Source organism: Lolium rigidum, chromosome 3, assembly GCF_022539505.1.
Source record: "Lolium rigidum isolate FL_2022 chromosome 3, APGP_CSIRO_Lrig_0.1, whole genome shotgun sequence".
Classification (NCBI taxonomy): Eukaryota; Viridiplantae; Streptophyta; class Magnoliopsida; order Poales; family Poaceae; genus Lolium; species Lolium rigidum.
This window is the reverse complement of record NC_061510.1, coordinates 101,656,331-101,669,687: the sequence shown is the minus strand read 5'-3', so window position 1 is coordinate 101,669,687 and position 13,357 is coordinate 101,656,331. Positions and strand designations below refer to the sequence as shown.

General features: G+C 44.3%; 1 long non-coding RNA gene across 1 annotated transcript; it reads left to right on the top strand.

Annotated features, from left to right (window-relative positions):
• Nucleotides 1-10,861: 10,861 nt before the first annotated feature.
• LOC124697891 lies at nucleotides 10,862-11,197 on the top strand. The gene is made up of 3 exons (XR_007000843.1): nucleotides 10,862-10,917; nucleotides 11,020-11,064; nucleotides 11,144-11,197. It is a non-coding gene; the product is annotated as an uncharacterized LOC124697891 (long non-coding RNA).
• The last annotated feature ends 2,160 nt before the right edge of the window (nucleotides 11,198-13,357 follow it).

Genomic DNA, 13,357 nt, shown 5'->3' with positions numbered 1-13,357 from the left:
CTAAACCAAGTACTAACATAGCATACACACTGTCACCTTCACGCTATGTAGGAGGAATAGATCACATCAATACTATCATAGCAATAGTTAACTTTGTAATCTACAAGAGATCACAATCATAGCATAAACCAAGTACTAACACGGATGCACACACTGTCACCATTACACCGTGCAGGAGGAATAAAACTACTTTAATAACATCACTAGAGTAGCACATAGATAAATTGTGATACAAAACACATTGCAATCATAAAGAGATATAAATAAGCACTTCACTATGCCATTCATAACAGTGAATAAGTATTCTGTGAAATATAGCCTAAGAGACCCACACGGTGCACACACTGTCACCTTTACACACGTGGGACTTGTTATGGCAATGGGCAGGGTATGGGCAGGGTAGAGCAATACCATACCCATACCCATATAGTTAATGGGTACAAACTTCTACCCATACCCGTACCCATGGGTATAAAACTTTACCCATACCCATACCCGGCGGGTACCCGTACCCATTGGGTACCCGGTGGGTAAGTTAAATTGTACACAAGTCAATCAAAATTTTACATTTATCGGTAACAATTTCGATTAAAAAGATTAATTATCTCAACTCAATAATAGGTAGTTGAGTACATAACAATTAACATAATATAAACATCACATTCTCATATTCTAACTCATATGTCAACAAAGTAGACGTGTCACGTAAGAATTTAACAATAAACGGGCAGGGTATGGGTATACCCGCGGGTACGAGGCTATACCCGTGCCTTGCCCATGACTTAACGGGCAGGGTATGGGTACTACCCATGGGCTTAAAAGTGTACCCATACCCTGCCCATGCGGGTACGGTACCCGCGGGTACCCGCACCCGTGGGTAAAATTGCCATCCTTACGTGGGACAAGGAGTCTCCGGAGATCACATAAGTAAAATTCACTTGACTAGCATAACGAGATCTAGATTACAAGCATCATCATATGAATCTCAATCATGTAAGGCAGCTCATGAGATTATTGTATTGAAGTACATACGAGAGAGATGAACCACATAGCTACCGGTACAGCCCCGAGCCTCGATGGAGAACTACTCCCTCCTCATGGGAGACAAGCAGCGTTGATGGAGATGGCGGTGGTGTCGATGGAGGAGCCTTCCGGGGCACTTCCCCGTCCCGGCGGCGTGCCGGAACAGAGACTCCTGTCCCCCAGATCTTGGCTTCGCGATGGCGGCGGCTCTGGATGGTTTCTCGTACCGTGGCTTTTCCGTATCGAGGTTTTAGGTCCAGGGGATTTATATAGGCGAAGAGGCGGCGTCAGAAGGTCGAAGGGGCGCCGACACTATAGGGGGGCGCGGGCCCTCCCTTGGCCGCGCCGGCCTAGGGTTTGGTGGGCCTGTGCCCCCTCTCTGGCGGTTCTCGTGTGTTCTGGATGCTTCCGGGCAAAATAGGAACCTGGGCGTTGATTTCGTCCAATTCCGATAATATTTCCTTACTAGGATTTCTGAAACCAAAAACAACAGAAAACAACAACTGGCACTTCGGCATCTTGTTAATAGGTTAGTTCCAGAAAATGCACGAATATGACATGAAGTGTGCATAAAACATGTAGATATCATCAATAATGTGGCATGGAACATAAGAAATTATCGATACGTCGGAGACGTATCAACGCCAAAGGCAGAGGATGACGTAAAAGGTGCCGGAGGATGTCACAGCTCCTGATTAAAGGCATACCGGCATCACCGGTAGCTAAAGTAGCTTTGTAAAGTAGTTTGTCTAGTCAAAGATCCTATTATGGTCTCTTAGGGTTTCTTCCCCTGCAAGCCACCCTCTCCCCTATATAAGGAGAGGGGGCACAGCCCTTCGCGGGCACGTCCAATGTGTTACGCTGTATCCAGAAACCTGTAACCTCTTATGATCAAGGAATAGAAATATCTGAGGAGGAAATAGCTCTCGTGTTCATCTTCTTCTACCTCTGGCCAATGCCAAGTTCTTGAGGAATCCATCCGGAAACCTCTTCATCCATACCAAAACCCTCACCCGAATCCTCTAGCGCACATCCGGCCCCAACTTAAGCCATCTCATGGCATCTGTCTGTTCACCACGACGACACCACCCCTCCAAACGTGACGTACCTTCTTGCAAAGGAAGGGAACACGAGAATAAACCCTCGTCTCCACGTGCTATCGGTTATCTCTAAACCGAACTCCTTACTTGTGATATAACTGCCTGCGAGAGCCTTCGTGCTTGAGTTACTTGTATCATCATATAGGGTGCCTCACTTAGTTTGCATTAGGCTCACCTTTATATTCCGCAAAGCCTAATATTGCAAAGAAAGAATTAAAATTTGTAGAAACCTATTCACCCCCCTCTAGGTTTTCCATCTTTGAACTTTCAAAGTTGAGTGTTATACTCTAGTAGATTAAGCCAATACTTGATATTGGAGATAAGGATCATATGCCACTAGTGTTATCTTAGGAAGCCCATACCATGACCATCACCACTTGGTAATGATCATAACACCAAGAACTAAAAGTAAGAAGCTATGAATAAGTTGATCATGTATAATACATGATCAAGATTTGGGGAAATAGAAGGATAAGTTAAACCCTATGTGGTAAGTCGATATTATCCATCACATAAAATGATAGTGAAGTCCCTAGTAAACAACCTAGACCACATTTCTATTTCTTTATTGCTTGAGACAATTAGTATAAGGAAAACCCTAGATCATACCCATATAGAACCTGTGCTCACCTTTCAAATTTAAATTGTGTATCACTTGGTGATCATAAGTAGAAACCTAGAACCACAAGCCCTTTCAACTCATGCTTCAACCAAAGAACACAAGAAGGACTCTAATGATAAACCCTACATATAAATCCATATAGCAGTATCCAACACTCATCTTTAGAATTAGATACAAGCCATGAGCTAAGTGGCCAACCTAATCCTGTTTCTTAAACCCATAAGATTTAGCCAAACAATCCTTGTTAGAATTTACTCAAGCTTTTGAAACTAGTAATTAAAAAAATAAATGAATTCAAACCTTAATAAGAATAATATATCTTCTCATGGAAGACATAATAAAATCCTCTAAGAATTTAAGACCACACCTTGATATCTTCCACTAATGCACTTTTGGAAAATCATTAAGAATCTCCAAGTACTTAGACGATGTTGGACACATGAAATCATGCCATGGTATCACCTTTTTAAATGAGGAACCAAATAATAGTTTTACTTTGTAAATTATTATTTGCAAAATAATACCACATAAAACACTAACTATCATTAGGTTATTAGAAAGGCCTTTTAGATGATAATTTTAAAACCCTCTAAAGTTGAAAAATAAAATCACATCTATATGGAATGTTCTTTTCTCATTCCAATAATACTCATTATATGTATGTGTTAATCCCCATATACAACTTCTAATCCAATAGTACTACTCACACATTTTTATTTTGTTTCAGTCAAATTGAAATAGGCAAAAGACCTGCAAAAACAAAACAGAAGTCAAATTGGAAATTCAAACAACAATAACAAAACAGAAAACAGAAAAGAGAGAGAGAAGCTTACCTGCTGGCCGTAGCAGCCCACCAGCACTAGTACTAGCCCAGGAGCAGACCACCAGTCATGCACCAGCCCAAGCCCAGTATACCCTTTCGCTTAAAACGCACACGAAAGGAGGTCTTCGTCTTCGTCTTCGCCTCGCACGCCGGGATGCCACAGCGACGACGAAGCTCCACGCCCCGACCGCCGTTGTTGTGTCAGCACCCCAAATACTACAAGTGCTGATCAAGGTGTCACTCTCCATCGTGACCGGCCCAAGAGACTGGTACAACCCAGCAGGAGATTCCTTGGGCCGGAATGGACCACATGAAGCCCACGCGTCTTCGACGACCTCTACAAATACGGGCGACCGACACAAAGACAGGCATCCTGGGGATCACGGCTGATGCGGCGGCGGCGGAACATTCCTCTTCTGTAATAGGCTAGTTTCCTTGTTGCAATTCGAACTGTATCCAGAAATTGACACCAAATCCTATCGATAGTGGAGACTGTGATCGGGTACCTAACATGTTGACCCCCACGAACGCTAACGACCGCGAGGAGACGTATAAATACCACAGATGAAACCCTAGACCTCAATTTTCCCCTCTCTTTGCTTCATCTCTAAACAAATCGAGACCCTAGCCTCCCGGCCAATTCCTACCGCCGCCGTTTGGGAATCCCCGCATCACGCTGTAGACGCCATCATCATCTCCATGCTCGACTTGCCCAACCCGAGCAAGGATTCGAGCTGGAGCACCCGAAAGCATCCGTGCCGAACCTGCCTTCCCCGACGCCGGTCACCATCGTTGCCGACGATTCTGACCACCCCAAGCCTCGCCGACAAGCTCTACACGCTCCTGGTGAGCTTCTGCATCTCGTAGTGTCCTTGGCTCGCCCAATAATGCGATGTAGAGGGGTCGTGCCGTTCATCTGCGAGCGCCGCCGCTCGGCCTCGCCGTCGAGCTAGCTCCGGCGACCATTAGGAAGCGGCGCTGGTACCGTTAGGTTCCTCGTGACGTGCTGGTTCGAGTGGAACCAGTCGACATTCCGCCGGCCACCGTGTCCTCAGCCAGATATCCAATTTTGACTCGGTCAATGTCTACGTGGCAGATGATCTGGCCGCTGTCCCACTCGTCAGTGACTAAGGTTAGGTCTGTACCGGGTACGCTTAGTATTTCTATTTTAATTTAAATTCCACAAAAAGTGCAGAAAATTTGCAAAAGCATATCAAATCCATTTCAATTCAGAAAAATATAAGTAAGATACCAAAATGTTCAGAAAAATATAATCTATCCAATAAAAATATAATGCCAATTATTTTTTTAAATGAAAATTCAATTATTTAAATCCTGTTTCTTATGCCTTTTCTTTTATCCTAAATTCCAAGGGAATTCAATAATTAGAAAAATTTCTAAAATAAGTAATAAACATTTAGGAAATAAATAAAACACCAAAAGTAATTTTATTTCATCATATCAACATTAACAATGTCATTATTATACTTAAACCTCTAAAATTGTATTTACCTTATTTATCACTTTTTAAAATAAGAAAAATAAGAAAAATGATAACCCATTAATACCTTGAACTTAAAAGTTGTTTCTTAATTTCAACTTTACTTAACAAATGATTTCTTAATAATGGTTGGACAAATAGGAAACCCTAGTCCATTATGAATAAAACTATAACCAGCATATGTTTATGTTGTACCACTCGAAGGGATGTAATACTAGTGGAACAGTGTTTCATTAGTGTTATGTCAACGACTTGCATACTACACCATGCAGTGATATGCTGGGTCAACACAGTGACCCACTGCTGTTGCTTTTAATTGAGGGCCTTCTTCTAAAAAAGCACAGCTGAGACCGGTTAGCAAAATACAACATGTCCTCACTAATGGGTCATGTACATGCCATGTCAGCCAATATACTGCTACCGTTCGGCACTAGTGACAGTCTTTGAGCACCCAAAACGTCTTCGGTGACCACAATTTGATATGGGGCGTGCTGAGCGTCCCCCGGGGATCAAATCCCCGATCCCCGGGTCGGCAGCCACACGATAGAAACATCACAAACCGTTCATTTGAGTCAACGCTCCCAAAAGCAAAAGGAGAAAGAAGAAAAAAACGCCCTGGAGGTGAGCTCGCAACGTCGTTCTCCTCAGGCTCCCAGCGCTTCCGTCTGCCGCACCAGCAACCCTCGCCGGCAGCATCGGCGACCCTCGCCTGCCGCACCGGCAACCCTCGTCGGCGCAGCACCACCGCCCTTACCGGCGACCCTGGAAGCAACATGCAGCTAACAGCGAGGGCACACCTCGCAGCAGCACCACCCTGTTGACAGCAAGGTTGTCGCCGCCGTCGGCGGCCGTAGCACCACCATGACCGTTGGCCAGAAGTGGGCGTCCAGGCGTCCAGCTTTCCCTTGTAGCATCGGCGATACACCTTTGTAGCGACGTCGGCCGACGTTTGTAGCACTGACCGCTGACCTTTGTAGCAAACCGAGACAGCGGTTAGCGATAGCCTACCACGTAGCATCGGCGACCGCCTTTTGTAGCACCAACTGCTTGCATTCGTAGCTTCGACATTACACTTTTGTAGCAAGGCGGAAAAGAGTCAGCGGCAGCCTACCATGTAGCACCGGCGACCGCCTTTTGCAGCATGGGCGGCCAACATTTGTAGCACTATCGACCGCCGCTTGCAGCATCCATTTCCGGCACGACGCACCATCTCTTTGCAGCTGTGCAGCACCGTCGCCGGGCGCTTGAAGCAGCGAGGCATGAAACTGAGGACTGGGGAGCCTCGATAGAATCTTATGGCAGTGTTGTAGCATCCATGTTCTAACGGGGAACTCACTGATATAAATCCCGGCGCCCGGCGGGGGAGATGGAGGTCCGCGGTGGGGCGAGCTCATGAAGGTCGAGGCCGACGAGAGAATAAGGCGGCGCGGCCGTGCTCATGGAGATGGAGGCCGGAGTCGGGCAAGCTCGAGGAGGCGGATTCCTAGGCGGCGGTGGCGGCCGAGCAGGAGTAGGAGCAGGCGACGGGGAAGAAAGCTGCCTCGCTCGCGGACGAGTCAAGCACGAGAGGAAAAAAGGGCAGGAAGATTGGGGACGGAGGTTGAAGACGTAGTTGTCCGGGCCACGGGAAGTGAGGAGAGGAGAGGATAAGGCCAACGTGGGTGGGCCCACCAGAAAGTATTGCGGTCTTCCTGTACACGCGGCGAGCAGCGGACCCGGACGATGTAGTTGCCTGATCCCCCGGGGGAACGTAAGCATTTTCCATTTGATATTCTGAGTGTACGGTGATGTAATCAAACCTGTTACAAGTTTAAGTACCTACCATGTATTTTACTTGATGGCCTAGAAAATCGTAATGGAGTAAGGCCGCATCGGCCATGGGGAAACATCATCATCACACACGCGTTCATGAAATTAAATGAAATTCAAATTATGTTCGTTCATGAAAGGAAAATGATCTGTTCCCCGGGGGATCGACTCATCCCATCCTTCGCCTTGGGCAGCTGACGCGTGTCTTCTCTAGCTGAAAAAAGGAGGCAACTGGCGGGTCCCACTTTTCTTTTCTCTATCGTTATCTCCCTGAAGAAATCCCCGCATCGTTCTCCTCAAGGTATGCAGCGCAGCGTTGACTGCTGCGCCGCCGCCTGGCTCGTCCGCCAACACGCCCGCCTGCGACTTGCTCCTCTCGTTCGTCCCCGTGCTGCTCCTCCGCCGGCGCGCCACTCTAGAGCTGCTTCTCGGCCTGTCCCCCGTGCTGCTGCCGACGCCAGGGAGAGGAGAGCTTTGCCGCCGCAGGTGCTCCGCCGGCCGGAGACGGAGACGGAGACGAGGCTCCTGAGCTCGTCCCTCGCTCGCTCTCCGTCCCGGACTCCGCGCGCCTCCGCGAGGTGTAGCCATGGCGCCGCCGCCGGCAACCTCCGATTCCACCTCTCCGGGAGCCGCGCCCTAGCTCCACTTTGTCGGCCGCCGGTCAAGCTCCACAGCGCCGCCCTGTTTTCCTGGGGGGCCTCTGCCGACTTCCACCGGTCGTGCTCCGCCTAGCTCGCGGACGTCCTTGATGCGTGCCCGCACCCACTCACCTCCGGCCAGCTTTGGTTTTCTCCGTGTCTTCCCCATGGCGCCCTCCGCCATGCGCCCATGCCCAACCTCTGCAAGGCAAGCCCATGCCCCACCTCCTCCATGCGGTGTTGCGAGCAGCAGCCGGCGGTGCTACCATTGGCGAGCCAGGTTGCTGCCGACGACGGCCCTCGTTGCTGCCGACAACGGGCCAAGTTGCTGCCGACGGCGGCCCTCCTTGCTGTCGACGGCTTACGACATGCATTACGTGGATTTTGCTGTCATATATAGATTTTTTTTGCTACAACCGTTCTATGGTTTTGCTATGTTAGTATATATTTTTTGCTACTAAGTATTTCGGTGATGTATTGGGCGAAGTCTGTTTTGATACAATAACAATGACCTCGCCAGAAACCTTGTAAAAAATGATGTGATGCTATTTTTTTTGCTACAATTATTTTGTTGTTTTGCTACTTTAGTATAGAATTTTGCTACGAGGGCTCGGCGAGGGTCTCCGGCGAGGTCTTCGTCAATATTTCCGATGATATTAGTTTTTGCTACATTAACACTTCTTTTTTTGCCACAATAGCATAATTATTTTGCTACAAACTCTCCGGCGAGGTCTCCGGCGAGTCTCCGGCAAGCTCAGCCTTTTTATTTGATTTCGTGGCTGAACTGTTTTTTGCTACAATCTAGCAAAAGCGGGTTATTTTTTTTGCTGCCGGGAGGTGTTTTTTTTTGCTACATTCAGTAAAAGCAGATCTGGCCGTCCAAGATGACCGATCCGACGGCTGGCGACCCGGGGGCTGGGAAATCAGATCCCCCGGGGGACGCCCAACAGTTTCCTTCATGAAATGAGATAAATTTTGGATGTGCAAGTAATATTTTATTTGCAAAATGTAAATATTTAGAAATGTGTTTTGAGGCCCCAAAACCCATTTAGAGGCAACATATTTAAATGACTCAATATATTAATAGAAGAAATATCAACAATAATGACTTAGTATACCAACAAAGGTGATATAAACAGTAGGACGATTGTTTATAAACGTAGTATGATATCCAATATAAACAATAACAAAAGCAAACACCAGAACTAAAAACCAATCCATTATTCAATCCGATTGTCTACAAGTGATTGAAGCCCTTCAGACGGGAAGTTTCCCATCAACGGCGACGAATGCTCTTTTTCATGACATTTATATCCATACTTTTACGTTTTCTAGTTGTGAGTTTAGTTTCAGTAATAGGGAAGAAAACTTTGTTGCTGATTATCGAGAGAGACAGATTCACTCCCATGTGTATGGGTAGATGATCCGCCGAGTTTTATTGTTTCCCTTTTAGTTGACGATGTATCTATTATTTGATTAATAAAAGCTTGTAGCAGAGTCCTGCTGTTTCCCTAAAAAAAACCAATCCATGCTCATGAGGCAACAACCTTCTATTACCGGTCCATTTAAGAAAAAAATGGTAAGATAAAAAGTGTTTAGATTTTAGATTTTTGAAAAATGTTCAGATTTAATAAACATTAAGGATTTGAAAACCAGTCGCATTTTAAAAAAATATTTAGATTTCGAAAAGGTTCATATGTGTAAAATGTTGAGGTTTTGAAAAAAAAAATTTCAAATAATCTTCAATATTTTTATTTTTTTTAAAAAATGTCAAATTTTAAAAAAAAATCAAAACTATTTTTAAAATGAAAAAGAAAAGAAATAGCAGAAAAATAAAAATGGAATTTTTAAAATCAATATAATTTTAAAAGTAAAAATAAAAGAAACAACATAACAAGAAAAACTAAAAAAGAAAAAAGAATAACGAAGAAGAATAACAGAATATAAAAGGAAAAAAAAAAACCGAAGTACCATAGGAAACCGAACCTGAAGCATCCAGAATATTCCCAAAACCAGGGGAAAAGGATCCTACTGGGCCGGCCCGGTTACAGAGAGAGAGTCTAATAGGCTCTGATACCAAGATGATAAGGGGTGTCCCGATCTTCTCAGTAAGCGACGGTGGTGATGAACACACGATGGTAGCAGCGGATGGAATCGATGATGATGAGAAGGATAACTTGTATGACGCCGACGAAGTCTCTCGATTGATTCCTGATGCCAATGCAACAGCTCTCAACCCTGCAAGATATTCGCAACTCCACACACTTGCGCACGTAGCCGCCGACCACGAAACGGTAGATTGCAATCTTCTAATCCCCAATGGAACAAGCAGATCACACAAACTTTCAGTAGCATAAAACTCCAGATCGCAACGAATTGGAGAGTTGGGGAACAATAGTTTTGCTTAGCAAACAACTATGAACTAGGGTTTATCTTAAACGTGGTCTAAAGCAGCTAGGGGGTCGTCCAAGGCACTTATATAGGTGTCCGGGATGAGTTCTGGTCGAAAAATACAAGTAAAATCGACCCAGAAAAGTTCTGGTCGAGACAGACTCGGACAGATCCGGTCTGGAATCCGGTCAACCGGGCTGTGGACCGGGCGGGCCGGTCTGTGGTCCGGTCGACCGGGCGGGAAACCGGGAAGTTCGCAAAAATCCGGTTTCGCTCCGGTACGATAAATCCGTCCCGGTTGCCGCCCGGTCAACCGGGCCAGGGACAAAAAAAAAAGTTGCAGCTCCCTGTTTCCTTTTCCCCGAACTCCAGTACCATCCTAAATTCGGGCGCTCGATCTCACCTGTTGTCCCCTCAAACATGAAGACTTGCAAGCAGACCGCATCGATGGGAGCCGCCGCCACGGACGAGGCCCACAGCAAGTAAGAATCCAAACCGAATCTTGTTTCTTTGATGCAAGAGACATTGCTAGTTTTGGTGCGTCTAGCCGTCGATCCATAACTTTGGATTCCTACGCAGGTCGGCAGCGAAGAGCGATGCAATCCAATCGAGGAAGGGGAAGAAGGCCAAGGGAAAGTAAGAATCCAATCGATTTGTTTGTGTGATGCAACATATAGAGGTTAATTTTGGTGCGTCGACCCATGACATTTTCGATGTTCCACGCAGATTGGCGGTGAAGAGCAATGGAGCGGAGAAGCCCAAAACCCATGACGTTTCTGATGTTACACGCGGGTTGGCGGTGATGAGCATTGTAGAGGAAATGTCAGAGGATGAATTGCTCGCGCTGTACACCTACCGGTGAGATGATATCCTCCACGTTATTCAGATTGTTGTTCAGTTTTTTGCTTTTCTGGACGGTGCTGATTTATTTGGCCATGATTCGGTTGGTTAGGAATATCTTTTGGATGAACAACTTCCCTGGCGTCTATGACGAGCCGTCCGTACATGCTGTAAGTTCGATCCTTCAACGCCTCCTTACCTCTATCAGCAGGCATAATGATTTGTTTCCTTTTTTTGTGGATGAATTGATAATTTGTTCTCTTAAAACTCAGATTCGTAAGAAAGCCACTGAAAACTGGAAATTCTTTAGCGATTCGGTAAGACAGCTTTTAATCTTCTTTAACTTTTGCTGTGCTGATTTGTTATTGATACATAATGGATGGATCTGTGTTGCAGGAGAAGGCCCCTTATCTAGCCAAGGCACGTGTGAACAAAATACTCCTAGCTGAGGCTCACGCGTTCAAGAAGGTTGAGACAAATAGCTAGCGGTTTTACCTATTTTTAGATGATTTTAACATGCTAACCTAATCATCCTCTTCAGATATAATGCTCTTTCAGCACATATGTTATTTCAATAAAAATAGATAATCTCATCTACTTTACCTTTCATTGAAAGAATAATTAAACTGTGTTTACACATTTATTTTTCTTTATTGTTGATCAAGCTTCTCCTTGAACTTTTATGGTTTTCTTTCCCTTGCAGACACTGCGGTTGACGAACGCTTTGACGAACAAGACGGTGAATCTGAAAGTGTGAACACTCCAGATCTCTAACATGTGTTTGAATAGGTGATTTGCATTTTTCTTTTTGCTATATGTGTACCTCTTGATTAGTTACTCAATTAGCAGGTAATGCATGTTCTCTTGTTTTGTTTATATGGCATCTGTTGTATGGATTTGATTAATTTCTGAACTAGCTAGTTATTGGATTTATACATTTGGCCATGAGTTAATATGCCCCTGTTTTCTACTCTATGAGCCTCTCATATGCATGTTAATATAAAATCAAGCTCACATGACTTTATTATCTTGAAAGTTCAGTATTTGCCTCTGATGGAGGCACCGATGGTATCATATGTTGCCAAAAATAGGAGAACATAATTGTCAGCAATATAAGTAGAACGTGTGCTGGCACATTAATTTAGTTCTATACTTGTTCATTCGGTGTTCCTATTTTTGGTTTTGTCTAGTAACAATGCTGAAATAATTCAGCGTTCAATCGGATAACCTTTTTTATAATTTCCACAATGAGTTAGATACCATAGCTCCCGCTTTCTTGTATCTGAGCCTAATTCTTACTTGAATTGATTTTCAACCTTAATCTTGGGATCATATGTAGCCAAAACCATGAGAACATGATTGTCAACAAAATAAGTTGATCTTGTGCCAGCATAAATAAACTGGTCTTGTTTGTTCAGTGTTTTTATTGTTGGTCTTGTCCAGTAATGTTGAAAAAATTCAGCTTTGGGTAATTTTTTGTTATAATTTTTACAATTTATAAGTTTGCTTGTACTGTTCAAGCCATACAAAATTGTGGGATATAACTTTGCCAGCTTTGGGTATATTTTTTGATATAATTTTCACAATTCTTTTACCATTTCCACATCGGTTTATGTTGGTGCAATACCGTTGAGCAGCCAGCAGTTCTACCTCATCTGAGCATCATGCCATGGTTTATAGGTGGCATGCTGTTGGAATCTGTTTTGTTTTGGTCTTGTAGCTGGCAAGGAAGAAGGAACTAAACTTAGTACTTCCTCCGTTCCATTTTATAAGATGTTTTGGCAAACTAATCAAGGCTGCCAAAACGTCTTATAATAGGGAACAGAGGAAGTGTAGAACAAAACAGTGCTCTTTTGCTATTGCTTCATCTCATGTTGATAATATCATCCTTTGAACACCACCACACATCACCTGTTATAGCAGTTTCATTTGCTTTTGGTATTTATTTGTTTTAACTGCCATGTTATTAGACTGCGTATGAGAAAGTCAAACTCCTTAAAAATGTAACTGAATGTTTTAGAGTTATAAACTTTTACATGTTCCATTTTTCCAGCAGAATTATTCATGTGTGAGCACCGGAGTATGGAATGATGCCTGTATCAATGCAACTTTGTTTGCTTGCAGAAATCTCTTTGGATCGCACAATTACTGCAACCAACTCCACAGCCTGATTCTGTGTGGGCCGACACTTTGGAGGGTTCAGATGCAAGTGCATTTCATGCTGCCATATGGTCAATACTACTATTAAATATGTTCGTGGTCCTAGCTTTAGATGTTGAACTCTGTTTTGCATACTGTGGTGTTTGATTAGTAATGTTGAATGGCCGTTAAGTTATATTTCACTATTAGAAACCCTATGATGACATTGTGAGATTACAACTGAATATTTTGTCGTTTTGTGTGATTTTCGCCAGTGTGTTTGTAATAAAGTTGCACATTGTGGCCAACGGTTCTGCTGTGCCTGTGTACACTGTCAGATTAGTTCTTGATTACTTTCCTGATGGATGGATTTGTTGCTGCTGCTAGCTAGCTCTAATTGTCTGTGTAGAATATGGTCATGTATTCATCTAGGTCACTCGCTGTAGAGGAGTTGTACTAGCAAAGATCGGC